Source organism: Lepidochelys kempii, chromosome 11 (genome assembly GCF_965140285.1).
Source record: "Lepidochelys kempii isolate rLepKem1 chromosome 11, rLepKem1.hap1, whole genome shotgun sequence".
In the NCBI taxonomy this organism is placed as follows: domain Eukaryota; kingdom Metazoa; phylum Chordata; order Testudines; family Cheloniidae; genus Lepidochelys; species Lepidochelys kempii.
In genome coordinates, this window is record NC_136390.1 from 80,272,805 (window position 1) to 80,290,008 (window position 17,204).

A 17,204-nucleotide genomic window follows, 5' to 3' on the forward strand; every position below is an offset into this window, starting at 1 on the left:
ACTCCCACCACAACATCACCCTTGTTGCTCACATTTCTAAACTTAATCCAGAGACTCTCAGGTTTTTCTGCAGTTTTATACGTGAGCTCTGAGCAGTCATACTGCTCTCTTACATACAGTGCAACTCCCCCACCTTTTCTGCCCTGCCTGTCCTTCCTGAACAGCTTATATCCATCCATGACAGTACTCCAGTCATGTGAGTTATCCCACCAAGTCTCTGTTATTCCAATCACATCATAATTCCTTGACTGTGCCAGGACTTCCAGTTCTCCCTGCTTGTTTCCCAGGCTTCGTGCATTTGTGGATGTGATATATTGATTTTAATAAAGCTTTTAACACAGTTCCACATGATATTCTCATAAGCAAACTAGGGAAATGTGGTCTAGATAAAATTAGTATAAGATGGGTGCACAACTGGTTGAAAGATGGTACTCAAAGAGTAGTTATCAATGGTTCACTGTCAAACTGAGAGGATGTATCTAGTGAGGACCCAGAGGAGTCAGTCCAGGGTCCAGTATTCTTCACTAATGACTTAGACAATGGAACGGAGAGTATGCTTATGAAGTTTACAAATGGCACCAAACTAGGAGCGGTTGCAAGCACTTAGGAGGACAGGATTAGAATTCAAAATTTGGTCTGAAATCAACATGAAATTCAATAAAGACAAGTCCAAATTATTACACTTAGGAGGGAAAAATCAAATGCGCAGGTGCAAAATGGGGGGGTAGCTACCTTCATGGTTGTACTGCTGAAATGGATCTGGAGGTTATAATGGATCTCAAATTGAATATAAGTCAACAATGTAATGCAGAAGCAAAAAAGGCTAGTATTCTGGGGTATGTTAATAGGTGTTGTATGTAAGACACAGGAAGTAATTGCCTACTCACTACTGGTGAGGCCTCCTAAGGCTGGGCACCACACCTTAGGAAAGGTGTGGACAAACTGGAGAGAGCCCAGAGAAGAGCAAAAAAAATGATAAAAAGTTTTGAAATCCTGACCTGTAAGGAAAGGCCAAAAAATCTGGGTATGTTTAGTCTTGAGAAAAGAAGACTAAGGGGGAACCGGATAGCAGTCTTCAAATATGTGAGGAGCTGTTATAAAGAGAACAGTGATCAATTGTCCTCTATGTCCCCCCCCGCCTCCTCCTAACCCTTTTCATCATGAAAATTTCTTATGACTTTCCTTTTCAATAGCTCTAATTGTTTGCAACAAGCCTTTGAAATTTGCCCAAGGGTGGGGAATGGGGGGGTGGTGAGGGAGGAGCAGCTAGGGATACGGCTTTTGCTAATTGCAGGTAAATCCATTCAGTTCTAGAGCTCAGTGCATGCACCGTTCCCCAGTACCTCACTGCAGCATTCCACAAGCCCCATATTGACAAGCAAAAAAGACGGCATTTTTCTTTTTTTCAAAATGCCCTGCTCAATATACCCTTCCAGCTTGACTGTGAACCACTGATGATTACTCTCTGGGAACAGTTTTCCAACCATAGGGGGCAGGGAGGGAGCGGCATGCAGCCCCGCCTCACAGCCATGGCTCCGCCCCCCAGCCTCAATACAGCTCTGCATCCAGCCAGGGGTCTGGCTGCCAGCCCCCACCATGGCCTGATTCCAGTACCACTCCCAGCCTCACCCACTGGCCGCGGCTCCATCCATGCCCCACTCCCAGCCCCCTTATCCCTGTCTCCATTTCCCCCCCTTGCTGTAGCTCACGAAAGCTGATGCTCAAATAAATTTGTTAGTCTCTAAGATGCCACAAGTACTCCTTTTCTTTATGTGTAGATGGGCGTCTTCCATGGTCCACTGTGAGTTAAGTGTACCTTGATGAGCCATTTAACTTGACTAGTTCCTTCATAATGTGCTGGCTAAATAGCTTGTTACCACATGAGCAAACATTTGAAATACAGGTACATAGTTAATATTTATAACCTGAGATACAAAAATGATACATTCATACAACTAGCATAATCATAGTCAGGAAATCATAACCTTTCCATAGATACCCTACTTGACATACTTTGTACAAGTTTTGTTGCAATTATATAACAGTGATAGCAATGATGTGTGTGGTCATATTTGAATTAGATAACGTAACACTGGTCTATAATTTCCTGGGTTCTCTTTGTTCCCCCTTCTTAGATATAAGTACTCTGTTAGCTCTTCTCCATTGTTCTAGGACCTCCAAGAGTTCTCAAAGATAATTACTAATGGTTCTGAGATTGCTTCAGACTTCAGTACATCTCACATATCTAATATTCTTTAATCTGTTCTTTCCCTATTTTGGTGTGTGTTCCTTTTTGACATTATTGACATAAACTGTGACCATATAGATTATTGTTGCAACCAAGGTCCTGTAGTGGCACCAAATATTGTAGAAAGGTTTTCATGTGAGGTGTCTATAAAAAGGTTATGATTTGCTGGTTATTATTATGCTATCTGTATGTGTGTATCATTTTTGTAGTTGAAACTATCAATATGTTAGTTATGTTCTTGTATCTCAATGTGTTTGATTCTAAATAGCCTCATTAAAGCATTTGGATAGTTTCTTGAGAAAGCAATTTGCAGATTAAGTGCCCAATCAAGAAACACTTAACTGACAGTGAATTTTGGGAGACGCCAGTCCACATCTGAGCTTTCCTGCGAACGTTCAAACTAACATGTAAACAAAGGCATAGGTCTGCAAACTGAGTCATGCATGGACATGTGACTGCCCATGTGACTCCAGGCTCCATCTTGCTGCTGTGTTTTTCCACAATAAGAACCAAGGGAGAGAATATAAAAGGCACTTGAAAACCCATCCATTTTGTCTTCAGTCCTGCTTCTTACTTCTGGAGGAATGTTGCTTCAAACTGAAGCTCAGAACAAAGGACTGAATGACCCATCCCAGTTGTGGATATACTCCAGAGACTTGATTTGAACCTGCAGTTTATTCCATCACTGCTACAAGACTGAACCAAGAACTTTGCCATTACTGTATGTAATTGATTCAATTTAACCAATTCTAGCTCTCATCTATATCTTTTTCCTTTTATGAATAAACCTTTAGATTCTAAAGGATTGGCAACAGCGTGATATGTGGGTAAGAACTGACTTGTATATTGACCTGGGTCTGGGGCTTGGTCCTGTGGGATCAGGAGAGCCTTTTTTCTTTTATTAGGGCATTGGTTTTCATAACCATTCGTCCCTGTAACGAGTGGCACTGGTGGTGATACTGGGAAACTGGAGTGTCTAAGGGAATTGCTTGTGTGACTTACGGTTAGCCAGTGGGGTAAAACCGAAGTCTTCTCTGTCTGGCTGGTTTGGTGTGCCTTAGAAGTGAGAAAACCCCAGCCTTGGGCTGTAACTGCCCTGCTCTAAGCAATTTGTCCTGAATTGATACTCTCAGAAGTGTCCCACCAAAGGCAGCATCATTACATCCTTTTCTCTTGTTGTTAATATTAATTGTGTTAAGTATCTGGTCACCATTAACATTTTCAGTGAACACTGAAGCAAAATAGGCATTAAACACTTCGGCTTTCTTAATGTCGTCAGTTGGATGACATTGGAATATTGTTGGAATATGTTTCTAAATAAAAAGCCTCCCATTCTTTGCTACTGTCATTATTAAAAAAGTAACATTTTCTTAAGAAAGGACACCAGAAATATGGGGCAACCCAGTGTTAGTATAATTTTAGATAACAATCGGAACTGTCCGAGGAAGAAATGTTTGGCTAAAAGCAGGGTTCAATTGAGATGTTTGAATTCAAGATAAAGTATTTTCTGTGAACTAAAGACACAAGAATCAAATGTGTGTGTGCAAAAATCAATTGAGCTTCGTGTCTATGGGACTATTTCGGGGTGGGGGGGATTGATGAAGGGGCACGGGATATGGTGCTTACAGCATGCTGATAAATCTAATCCAGGGTCCACTGAAGTAAATGGAAATCTTCTCTCTGTCTTCAGTGAACATTAGACTGGGCCTTGTCTCCATGTCACTTCCTTCATTGCATCATCCTCTAGGCAATATCCTTAAGATATTCTGTCACTTCAACTGTGCTTGTGTCTTCCAATGATTCTGAACATCATGAAGTGTTTTAAAAAAAAATCTGATGTGAATTAACCAGACTGTGGGTTTGTCTACCTGGGAACACTCAGGAAAATTAACCCAGATTAATTTTTAAAGTGGATTAGTTAAACCACATTAAACCGCAGTGTGGATACTCTTATTTGGAATTAAAATGCCCTTAATTTGGTTTAGTTTAATGGACTGAAGTGATCAATGGCTCCATGTCTAGTTGGCAGCCGGTGTCAAGTGGAGTGCCCCAGGGGTCGGTCCTGGGGCCGGTTTTGTTCAATATCTTCATAAATGATCTGGAGGATGGTGTGGATTGCACTCTCAGCAAATTTGCGGATGATACTAAACTGGGAGGAGTGGTAGATACGCTGGAGGGCAGGGATAGGATACAGAGGGACCTAGACAAATTGGAGGATTGGGCCAAAAGAAATCTGATGAGGTTCAATAAGGATAAGTGCAGGGTCCTGCACTTAGGACGGAAGAACCCAATGCACAGCTACAGACTAGGGACCGAATGGCTCGGCAGCAGTTCTGCGGAAAAGGACCTAGGGGTGACAGTGGACGAGAAGCTGGATATGAGTCAGCAGTGTGCCCTTGTTGCCAAGAAGGCCAATGGCATTTTGGGATGTATAAGTAGGGGCATAGCGAGCAGATCGAGGGACGTAATCGTTCCCCTCTATTCGACATTGGTGAGGCCTCATCTGGAGTACTGTGTCCAGTTTTGGGCCCCACACTACAAGAAGGATGTGGATAAATTGGAGAGAGTCCAGCGAAGGGCAACAAAAATGATTAGGGGTCTAGAACACAAGACTTATGAGGAGAGGCTGAGGGAACTGGGATTGTTTAGTCTGCAGAAGAGAAGAATGAGGGGGGATTTGATAGCTGCTTTCAACTACCTGAAAGGGGGTTCCAAAGAGGATAGCTCTAGACTGTTCTCAATGGTAGCAGATGACAGAACGAGGAGTAATGGTCTCAAGTTGCAGTGGGGGAGGTTTAGATTGGATATTAGGAAAAACTTTTTCACTAAGAGGGTGGTGAAACACTGGAATGCGTTACCTAGGGAGGTGGTAGAATCTCCTTCCTTAGAGGTTTTTAAGGTCAGGCTTGACAAAGCCGTGGCTGGGATGATTTAACTGGGAATTGGTCCTGCTTCGAGCAGGGGGTTGGACTAGATGACCTTCAGGGGTCCCTTCCAACCCTGATATTCTATGATTCTATGATTCTAAACCAAATTAAGGCCACTTGAATTCTGAGTAAGAGTATCCACACAGGATTTTTATGTGGTTTAACTAATCCACTTTAAATTCACATCTTCCATTAATTCAGATTAATTTTCCCGAGTGTCCTCATAGAGACAAGCCGTGAGTTAATGCAATATTTTAAAAAATGGCTCTTGACTTTAATTTATTTTAAGTGATCTTATGTAGTGCAGCATCTCCCTCTCATGGAACAAAACTAACATTTGAAATATTCTAGTTTCTGCATGAGAAAAGAAATCAAACTTGCTTAGTAGAAAAACCTTTATCCAAATACTGTAGAGGTGGTGTCTGTTTATGTTCAAATTGTACTTCTGCAGCAATACATCGTTTCTGAATTCTTGATTGCACAGCTGTTTAACCACAAATATTACTGTGGAAATAGTTTCTATGACTTATAGAATTATAGAAGATTAGGGTTGGAAGAGACCTCAGGAGGTAATGTAGTCCAACCCCCTGCTCACAGCAGGACCAACTCCAGCTTGGTGATACCCACAGCCATTTTGGAATTTGTCAATATAAACAGAAAAAATATTTTTAGGCACAGATGCAAGTATTACGATCCAACTAGTTTTTTATTCTGCATAGATGACAGCCCTGCCGGCTTCGTTTCTCAAGGGTATCTTTAGGGTATTTTAAATACAGCTTGCGGTTGTGTGCCATAGTAGGCGTGATTCTTTTCTGCACCCTTATGTTAGATACAGGAGAGCATGAATGGATCTGTGCTCTGCCCAGCCCTGGCTGCAGGTTACAGCAACCTCAGGGGCTGCTCTAAACTGTGCCAGCTGATAGGAATTCCCAAGAGGTTCTCCACCATCTGGGGATTTCCAGAGCGAATTGTTCCCTTGCTGGTGCTTTCCTGGTCCCCTCCCTGTGCCTGAGTGCTGCGTAGTAGTTGGCTCTGGTAGTTCTGTGTCTGCTGTGCGGACGCCTTAGCTGGCGGCTTGTGGCAGGTATCCACTCCCTTTGTGCAGCCTGAATAGAGCAAACAGGGAAGATAATCTCCTGCTAATAATGGTATGTTTTGCCACATGAACTGTAATCAGTGATTATAGGCCGAATCACCACCAAAGCAGCTTTGTCCCTTTATGGACAAAAAATTGCCACTTACTAAATGGAATGTGTTTTTTCTTGGATGAATCTAAGTGTGGTTGTTTTTTTGTTTTGTAGGTTGCAGGACCAGCGCGTGCTTCTAAGAGTTGAAGAGGTAAGCAGTAAATGAGCCAATTTAATGGCCTTTAATTAAGAAAAAAATACTTATGTTTACAAAATTATTACTGAGAGATTGTGTGGTTTCTAATTGATATATATTCAAGTTTTTTATGGAAGAAAATGTGTGTACACAATGAATTCTTCTGTCTTAAAAAAAATGTTAAAAAATCAAACATTTAAAACGTTTGTTTATAAATTCATTCAAGAATTAAAAGGTACAACTTTTAAATTTACAAAACCAAAACCAAATTTTTCAGTACAATAAAATCCTGAATCAGGACTGAAAATAAAAAACATGATATCCTGAAATATCTGATCTCTATCAAGTGAAACTGCATTTTAAAAGTTTACTAGTTCACTTAGTCCTGATTCTGCAAATCAGTATTTATCACATAAATAACTCTTACTCACACACTGACTATAATGAAATTACTTGTGAGAGCAAGGATTTCTTGTGTAAGTCAGGTTTGAAAGATTTGATACAGTATTTGTATCTAGTTTGGTATATTGTAGCAATTAGCATCAGTATGGTTAGTGTAAATTATTTTGGAAGATTTAGTGGTAAACTTGTGACATAATGAATGGTTTTTGTTTTATTTATGAACTAGAGGTCCCATCCTGCAACCTTTTCCTCATAAAAATAAAACCTGTTAGCGTACTATAGTGGCTGCTAATTGTACTCACTGTAGTAATGTTTTAAGCCAGTTAGCATTCTAGTGACTTGTTTGAATATTTTTTTGTTGTTTAAAAAACATTCACCTTTCAGACTGAAATTTTCTAAGCAAGGTCTGTGGCTGAATGTAGCAGATCAAACACTCATCCGTGCGGTGCCTCCTGCTGGTTGTCCGGGAATTAGCTCTTTGCAGGCTCAGAGCGCCTCCTGTTGGCCAGTGTCTCTCCTGCCTCAGGTCCCCGTGTCCCTCCCGGACCTTAGTGCCCTTTACTTTGGGGTTCTGTCTCCCCTCCCAGAGGCACCCCCCACTGTCTATGCCCACCTTGCCTCAGTGGCTACTGCCAGTCATCATCTAGCCCCCTTTCTGTAGGGCAGACTGCAGTCCTTAATGGCCACTCATCACTAGCAAGGGGGTTGGACCAGCTGCCTCTGCCTATCCCCGGGCTGCTCCTCTGCTGCCCCAGTACCTCCTTAGGCCTTTAACAGGGCCTCAGCCGGGGGAGTTGACAGGCTGGAGCTCCCCAGCTCCTCTTGCCCTTCCCCAGCACTGCTCTGCTTCCGATACCTTGTGCTCCCAGGCAGCCAGGTCCTTCCCACTCCAAGGCTGGAGTGAGACTGACCCAGCTCCTCCCTTAGCTGTTACATCAGGGCCAGCTGTGGCCTGATTGGGTGTGGCCCCAGCTGTGGCCGCTTCCCCAGTCAGCCTCCCTTTCCCCAAGTAGTAACTGCGGTAACTGCCCCACTACACTGAAGGTGAATATTTTCATTAGTGTGTGAGAAAAATCCCTTTAGCAGTTCTTCTGGTATGGAAGAATAGACAAAATACTCTTTCAATTAACCCCCTTCCCCCATTCTGTCCTTTTTGCTGTTCTTTTAATAGCAAGCCTCTAATCTTCAAAACCACTTAAATAGATATTAATAAGGTCCTATTCAATTTGTGATATTGTAGAAATTGTGAATCTCGCAATATTAGGCTTCGATTGCAATTTTGACAGCAGGTGTCCCAGCTATCAGTTCCGGGCGGCCAACAGCGGGAGTCCCCACTGTCAGCTTTTCCAAATTATTGCAAATAATAAGGACCATTATTTTTCTGCAGTTTTCCATGTCTGGCCCACAACTCAGCCGCAATTATTTGACAATTGTCCTGTGATTCAAGTAGGGCCTTAGGTATTAATTCAACTGACATACATAAACTACCCTTCTTTACACAGCAATACTTGGTTGTAGCTAGTTTATATTTTTTCCCAAAGTACAATAAAATGCTAACAGTATTCACCCAAAGATCCAGAATATTCTGGTTTTCTGGCTGAAATGGTATGTCATCCTTTTCACTTTCAAAATGTTGTTTTCTTGGTACCAAGCCCTACATCTGTTTTTTTCATCTGGCAGTATATTGGGGATCAAGAATTTGGCAGAAGTCTTTCAGAAATATTAAGTTATTATGTAATTAAAGGCTGTGTTGTAATATGCAAAGATTTGTATGCAACCTTAACTTTAGCATTTCCTGACTTTTGTGTGCTTAATTTTGTAATTTTAATGCTTTAACATAGTTTTTAAAGTGGAATCCTGTCAGTGGTGTTAATTTTATGCAATGTGATTGTGTTAATTGTCTTTTTTAATAATATATATTTTTACCTTCCCTTTAAGACCCAATTTAGCTAGAAGCACTCTTTTCAGATTAAGGTTTTTTTTGAACATATTACTGTAGAAATAAGTTTAAGACATTTTTTGGGAAAAAATAAAATTTTAGAGCTTTTTTCACTCACTGGAACATTACAAGAGAAATACAGTTGTGTATGTAGTCTGTAACATTAGAGGGTGCTGTTGGATTGCATTTCTGTATTTCAGGATTTTAACAAAACATGCTCTGTAGTCTATCGTTTACAGTACTAAATCAGTGGTTTTACTGTACAGTTCAGGCATTCTGGGTTAGTGACATGAGAATTTGTTTTACTGTGCAAATCTTATTTGGCCTATTACAAAGTTTAGCAATTGTACTAACTTACTGTAGTAAGCCCGCATAGACCTGGAGTTAAGTGAGCTGGCTGACTATTTAGAATAGCAGGAAGGTTGGTGCTGATGTACTGTAATAAAACATATGAAACCATTTTCCTTTATTCTGTTGTGCAAAAGGGGTGGAACACTTGGCTCAATCACTTAGTCTTGGAATAAAATGGTCCCTTTGACGGTGTTACCATTATCATAGTTGATTTAACTTGGGTGGGAATGAGTAAAAGCAAGATAGTAGTGGCTGAACATGCAAGTGAGAGTGAAACTTAGACTATCATTTTTATTGATCTGTGGAGTTATATTACATATGAGCTCAATCAAACGTGAAGTGATATCCTTTTGCTACATAAGTTTCCAATTCTATCTTGACATTGCACCTAATTCTCTTTTTTGATCTAGTGGTTCCGTAGCTTAGTTGAGAAAATAAGTGTTTATCAGTCTAGAGAATTATCAGATACAAAAGTTGAACCCAACCTGCCCCAAAATTAAATCATTCCATGTGACTGTAGGAAACATCCAGTAATTTCATACCTCTAATCTTCCCACTGATTTCAATATTTATCTTTCCTTCATTCTCTCTACTCTCACCTTCACTGTGAAAATTGAAGTTACTGAGGATTAGGTTCTATCCAGTGTTCTAGCTCCCTGCATTCATTTTCTTGTTTGATCTTCAGCCCTAGATCTGTTTTCCCACTCAGTGAGCACTGAACCTTCTCTGATCTTTTCATAATCAAATACCCTCTTTATGACCATCCAATCTCTTTTAACGGCCCACTCACCAATGAAGGGGGTCCCTCTCCATCTCATTTGTCTTCAGTTCCTTATCCTCCTCCTCATCTTCTCTTTTGTTACCTAGTGCTTCCACGGCACACTTATCACCATGGAGGACAGAGGTCTAATGGGAAGTTAGAACATCAGAAAGGGGTAACTTTTTAAAATCCGGTTTTCATTTATTTTATTTAAATTTATATAAAACATAAACAAGTACCTCTTAAGGGCTCTGGCTGCCTTTGCCATATACTCAGATTTAATACAAAAAAGAATCAATTCATCAGCCTGCTCAGAACAAGAAAGAAAAGAGGGACCCCCTCTGTGTACAAATACCAGCCTTCAACACACCCTTCCCTTGCGAGAACACTGAGAAAAGAGATGGGTTTTGCAATGTATCACAGCGATTTTCCTCCCCAGGAACAATCTGTTGTTCCCTACCCAAGGGGTTGTTTCCTCTTTCTGTCCCACCTCTGCAAAGGTCGAGAGTCAGGGTCCCCTGGGGCAGTACTCCAGTTTCCACAGTAGGGGGAGGCAGTGGATTTGCCTCCGTAGCCACTGACTCTTGCCTCTGTGTGTTTGCACTTAAGCCAGTTTGGCGCTCTCAACCTGTAGGGGAGTGGGCAGATTTTCTCCCTGCTTCCCCTCCCAATACGGGTCCATTTGTATTCTCACACACACCTGGGCAGTGTCCTAAGGTCACCTCCTTGTCATTGGAAGAGGGAAGGCATCTCCAACCTACTTTTCCCAGCTAATTCATTTGTATTCTTACACTCTTCAGCTGCTGTGCGTGAACAGAATTGCCTGAGCTTGCTCCAGTAGCAGGACTGGACCCTGACTCAGACTTGCAATGTCATTCCCCAATAAAATATTAAATGGAATATCCTTTAATGTTTCCCCAACCATCATTCTCAAGCCTTCCTAGCTCTTGACAGGGATCATGACAAAAGGCAAGGCAAATAACTTTACCCTTGGAACTCTTATCTATATCTGGCTGCCTTCCAGAACCTCATTTGATTTCACCACATGGGGCTTGACTAGGGTATGAGCAGTGCCTGTGTCTCTCCATTCCTAGAATGTCTCCCCATTAATTTTCACATTTTGCCCCCACTGGGGATCTGGTGTTTGTTCCCATTAGAGTGTCTGAGGTGTGAACTCAGCACCATGTTTGCTGTATGCCCCAGATGAGCTGACTAAGGCACACAGTTAACTCCATAAATTCGAGGTGTAGTCTGGATTGCTAATAGGTTAGTCCGTTGTGGCGCACTGTCAGCAGCCTAATATGTGGTTCCTTAGCAGTTAGCTCACTTGTTCTTTGTTCCTTGATGGTTAAAACACCTCAGATCTCTGGGATTTCTCTGAGGGGGCTAGCTTGGTCTAGTAGCTGCTTCCATCTTGGGATTTGTCATAAATATAAAGGGAAGGGTAAACCCCTTTGAAATCCCTCCTGGCCAGGGGAAAGCTCCTCTCACCTGTAAAGGGTTAAGAAGCTAAAGGTAACCTCGCTGGCACCTGACCAAAATGACCAATGAGGAGACAAGATACTTTCAAAAGCTGGGAGGAGGGAGAGAAACAAAGGGTCTGGGTCTGTCTGTATGCTGGGTCTTTGCCGGGGATAGACCAGGAATGGAGTCTTAGAACTTTTAGTAAGTAATCTAGCTAGGTATGTGTTAGATTATGATTTCTTTAAATGGCTGAGAAAAGAATTGTGCTGAATAGAATAACTATTTCTGTCTGTGTATCTTTTTTGTAACTTAAGGTTTTGCCTAGAGGGGTTCTCTATGTTTTTGAATCTAATTACCCTGTAAGATATCTACCATCCTGATTTTACAGGGGGGATTTCTTTATTTCTATTTACTTCTATTTTTTATTAAAAGTCTTCTTGTAAAAAACTGAATGCTTTTTCATTGTTCTCAGATCCAAGGGTTTGGGTCTGTGGTCACCTATGCAAATTGGTGAGGCTTTTTATCCAACATTTCCCAGGAAAGGGGGGGTGCAAGTGTTGGGAGGATTGTTCATTGTTCTTAAGATCCAAGGGTCTGGGTCTGTAGTCACCTAGGCAAATTGGTGAGGCTTTTTACCAAACCTTGTCCAGGAAGTGGGGTGCAAGGTTTTGGGAAGTATTTTGGGGGGAAGGACGCGTCCAAACAGCTCTTCCCCAGTAACCAGTATTAGTTTGGTGGTGGTAGCGGCCAGTCCAAGGACAACAGGTGGAATATTTTGTACCTTGGGGAAGTTTTGACCTAAGCTGGTAAAGATAAGCTTAGGAGGTTTTTCATGCAGGTCCCCACATCTGTACCCTAGAGTTCAGAGTGGGGGAGGAACCTTGACAGGATTAATCACTTTTCATTGCTGGGGTGCATCTGCATGTCCCCCTCCTGGGTCCCATACTTGACCACTTTTCTCTTGGGGTTCCTCCCAGAACCCGACCTACTGTCCCCATACTTGTCTGCCAGGCAGCTTGTGGTCAACTGCCCACATTTTAAAGTCATGGGAACACAGATGATAAAACTCTTACAACACAACCATTTCATACAACCTATCTAAGGTGGGGACTTTCTACTTTTGCCCCATTTGTGGCGGTAGTCCACAACTGAGTTTCCATCTCCATATAGAATTGTAGAACAGGAAGGGATCTCAAGAAGTCACCTAGTCCAGTCCCCTGCACTCATGGCAGGACTAAGTATTAGCTAGATCATCCCTGACAGATGTTTGTCTAATCTGCTCTTAAAACCACCAGTGATCGAGATTCTACAATCTCCCTGAGCAGTTTATTCCAGGGTTTACGCACCTTTGTAGGAAGTGTTTCCTAATGTCCAACCTAAACTGCCCTTGCTGCAATTTAAGCCCATTGCTTCTTGTCCTATCCTCAGAGGTTAATAAGAACAATTTATCTTCATCCTCCTTTTAACAACCTTTTATGTACTTGGAAACTGCTATCATGTCCCCTCTCAGCCTTCTCTTCTCCAGACTAAACACACCCAATTTTTTCAATTTTCTCTCATAGGTCATGTTTTCTAGACCTTTCATCATTTTTGTTGCTCTTCTCTGGACTTTCTCCAGTTTGTCCACATCTTTCCTGAAATGTGGTGCCCAGAACTGGACACAATCAGCACAGAGTAGAGTGGAAGAACTACTTCTCGTGTCTTGCTTACAGCACTCCTGCTAATACATCCCAGAATGATGTTCGCTTTTTTTGAAACAATCTTACACTATTGATTCATATTTAGCTTGTGATCCACTATGACCCGCAGGTCCCTTGCTGCAGTACTCCTTCCTAAGCAGTCATTTTCCATTTTGTATGTGTACAACTGATTGTTCCTTCCTAAGTGGAGTACTTTGTATTTGTCCTTACTGAATTTCATTGTATTTATTTCAGACCATTTCTCCAGTTTGTCCGGATCATTTTGAATTTTAATCCTATCCTCCAAAGCACTTGCAACCTCTCCCAGCTTGGTATCATCTGCAAATTTTATATGTATACTGTCTAAGCCATTGTCTCGATCATTGGTGAAGATATTGAACAGAACTGGAACCAGAACTGATCTCTGCAGGACCCCACTCAATATGCTCTTCCAGCTTGACTGTGAACTACTGATAACTACTCTTGGGGAACGGTTTTCCAACCAGTTATGCACCCATCCTATAGTAGCGCCATCTACGTTGTATTTCCCTAGTTTGTTTATGAGGAGGTCATGCAAGACCGTATCAAAAGCCTTACTAAAGTCAAGATATCTCCCCCTCTCCCCCTCCCCAAAGCTTGTTAACATGTCAAAGAAAGCTACTAGGTTGGTTTGACTTGATTTGTTCTTGACAAATCCATGCTGACTGTTACTTATCTTCTTATTATTTTCAAGGTGTTCGCAAATTGATTGGTTAATTATTTCCTCCATTATCTTTCCCGGTACTGAAATTAAGTTGACTGGTTTGTAATTCCCCAGGTTATCCTTATTTCCCTCTTTATAGATGGGCACTATATCTCTCCTGTCTTCAATGAGTTTTCAAAGATTATCGCTAATGACTCAGATATCTCCTCAGTCAGCTCCTTGATGTATTTCATCAGGCCCTGGTGACTTGAAAACATCTAACTTGTCTAAAAAAGAAAAGGAGTACTTGTGGCACCTTAGAGACTAACCAATTTATTTGAGCATGAGCTTTCGTGAGCTACAGCTCACTTCATCGGATGCATGCCGTGGAAACTGCAGCAGACTTTATTTATACACAGAGAATATGAAAAAATACCTCCTCCCACCCCACTGTCCTGCTGGTAATAGCTTATCTAAAGTGATCATCAGGTGGGCCATTTCCAGCACAAATCCAGGTTTTCTCACCCTCCACCCTCCAGGACAGTGGGGTGGGAGGAGGTATTTTTTCATATTCTCTGTGTATAAATAAAGTCTGCTGCAGTTTCCACGGCATGCATCCGATGAAGTGAGCTGTAGCTCACGAAAGCTCATGCTCAAATAAATTGGTTAGTCTCTAAGGTGCCACAAGTACTCCTTTTCTTTTTGCGAATACAGACTAACACGGCTGTTACTCTGTAACTTGTCTAAGTAATTTTTAACTTGTTCTTTCCCTATTTTAGCCTCCGATCCTACCTCATTTTCACTGGCATTCACTTTGTTAGACATCCAATTGCTGCTAACCTTTTTGGTGAAAACTGAAATAAAAAGTAATTTAATGCTTCTGCCATTTTCACATTTTCTGTTATTTCTCTCCCCTCTCCCCCATTTAGTAACGGGCCTACCTTGTTGTTGGACTTCTTCTTGCTTCTAGTGTTTTTGTAGAATGTTTTTTTTTTACTTTTTATGTCTCTAGCTAGTTTAATATCGTTTTGTGCCTTGACCTTTCTAATTTTGTCCCTACATACTTGTGTTATTTGTTTATATTCATCCTTTGTAATTTGACCTGGTTTCCGCTTTCTATAGGACTCTCTTTTGAGTTTCAGATCATTGAAGATTTTCTGTTTAAGCCAGGGTGGTCTCCCACACATTGGGATAGTTTGCTCTTGTGCTCTTAATAATGTCTCTTTGAAAAACTTCCCACTCTCTTGAACTGTTTTTCCCCTTAGACTTGTTTCCCAAGAGATCTTACCTACCAACTCCCTGAATTTGCTAAAGTCTGTCTTTTTGAAATCCATTATCTTTATTGTTCTGTTTTCTCTCCTACCATTCCTTAGAATCATGAACTTTACCATTTCATAATCACTTTCACCCAAGCTGCCTTCCACTTTCAAATTCTCAACCATTTCTTCCCTAATCTAGATATAAATCATCCTCTTATTCTTCTGAACCTCTCTCCCCTCAAAAAGCCCCTCTTTCTTTAAGCCTCTGGAGTCAGTTAAAATTTAAGGGGCAAGGCCATTTTATATTGGCACATATTAAATTGATTGAAAACTGGTTAACTGATACGTCTGACAGTGTAATTGTAAATGGGGAAACATCACTGAGTGGAATGTTTGTAATGAGGTCCTACAGGGCCCGGTTCTTGGCCCTACGCCATTCAATATTTTTGTCAATATATGGAGGAAAACATGAAATTGTTTTTGATAGTTTGCAGATGACACAAATTGGGGAGTGGTCAGCAATGAAGAGAACAAGTCACTGATAGTGATTTGGGTCGCTTGGTAAACTGGGTGCAATATGCATTTCAGTTTGGCCAAATGGAAGGTAATATATAACAAAACAAAATGTAGACCATACTTACAGGATGGGGGATTATATCCTGGAAATCAGTGAGTATGAAAAAGTATGAGACTCATATTTGATAATCAGCTGAACATGAGCTCGCAGAATGATGATGTGGCTAAAAAGGCTGGTGGGATTTATCTGGCTATACTGGAAGAAAGACAGGACAGGTTGGGTATAGTTTAGTTAGGCTGCACCTTTATTATTAGATGTCTGGGACTACTCGGCAGATAAAAGTGTACAGTACAGGTAACTCCATCATTTCAAAATTGACCTGGAGGCTTCTGTCAGCTCCCCCACCCCCAGCCAACCTGCTGCTGGGACCTTACCATCTCTCCACTCCCTTGAATGAAGGTTGAGGTGGCTTATAAAGGAGGCGGTGGTCTGCTCCCTGCTGTGCCAGTCATAGGCGCCCTAAACCCCCTTGTTCTGGTCCTTTAACATATACCTCATTTAAATCCTTTACCAAACCATTTGTCTGATTACTGTATCCCCTCCCTCTGGAGTACCTGCACAGGACATCCACCCGACAATTACACAATGAGTTGTGATATCATAGCCTAACTCCTATTCCCTACTCGCCCTAACAAAGCCCCCCCACCCCCCTCAACCCGCTGCAGGAAAGGCCAAAACCGCCCCAAGTCCCCCTTGGCCAATCTGGTTGTGAGGGGAAAATTCCCTCTCAGCCTCCCTGAGAAAGGAGCAGCTTGTAGAATGCCCACAGTGGATCCTGACCAAATCTGGTATTTTGCCATTTCCAAGGGTGGGAGGGTGAGTGCTGCTCTGCCTGGTTTGGGGAAAAGGGGACTTCTCCTACTGGCCTTGTCCTTTATCAGCTCCGTTCCCTTCTGGTCCCTGGGGGATGAGACAGCATCACCATGCTGATTCTCTCTGCTTCTGCAGCAGTGTCCGTGTCTCTCTATCCCACTTCCCACCCTAAAGAAGTATATTCCTTCCCCTAGTAAGCCAGACGGGCCTGTCACTTTGGATGTATATGTGGGGTAGAAGGGGAGATAGACATTGATATCTCACTGCATTTGAGAAGGCTTGTGACTTGAATCAGGTTTTCTCTGCAGATCAGCTCCATTTTCAGGGAATATTGAGTAGGAGTAAGGAGGATTTATTATCTCTGTTTTGCACTGGTCTGACCACTACTGGAATACTGTGTTAAGTATGGTGTTCTCAATTCAAGAAGGATGTTCAAAAATTGGAGAACATCCAGAGAATAGCCACAAGAAAGATCAAAGAAAAGAAAAAATTGTCCGATAGTGAGAGATTCCAGGAGCTCAATTTACTTATCTTATCAAAGAGAAGATTAAGGTGTGACTTGATTATAGTCTAGATGTATCTACATAAGTGCCAGAAATGTGATGACTGTCTTTAGCCTAGCACAGTGGTTTTCAACGTTTCTTCATTTGTGGACCCCTAACACATTTCAAATGAAAGTGTAAATCCCTTTGAAAATCTTAGGCATTGTCTGAGGACCCCAGGGTTCCACAGCTCATAGGTTCAAAATGACTGTTCTATGGTAACAACAACCTTCCATGG

General features: G+C 41.7%; 1 protein-coding gene across 7 annotated transcripts in view; it reads left to right on the forward strand.

Annotated features, from left to right (window-relative positions):
• ADARB1 (adenosine deaminase RNA specific B1) overlaps window positions 1-17,204 on the forward strand; it is a 225,200-nt gene that overhangs the window by 72,168 nt on the left and 135,828 nt on the right. For all 7 annotated transcript variants that reach the window (XM_073306981.2, XM_073306982.2, XM_073306973.2 and 4 more), the window contains exon 2: window positions 6,477-6,513. The gene's annotated coding sequence lies outside the window, so the exon portion shown is untranslated. The remainder of the gene's footprint in view (window positions 1-6,476; window positions 6,514-17,204) is intronic.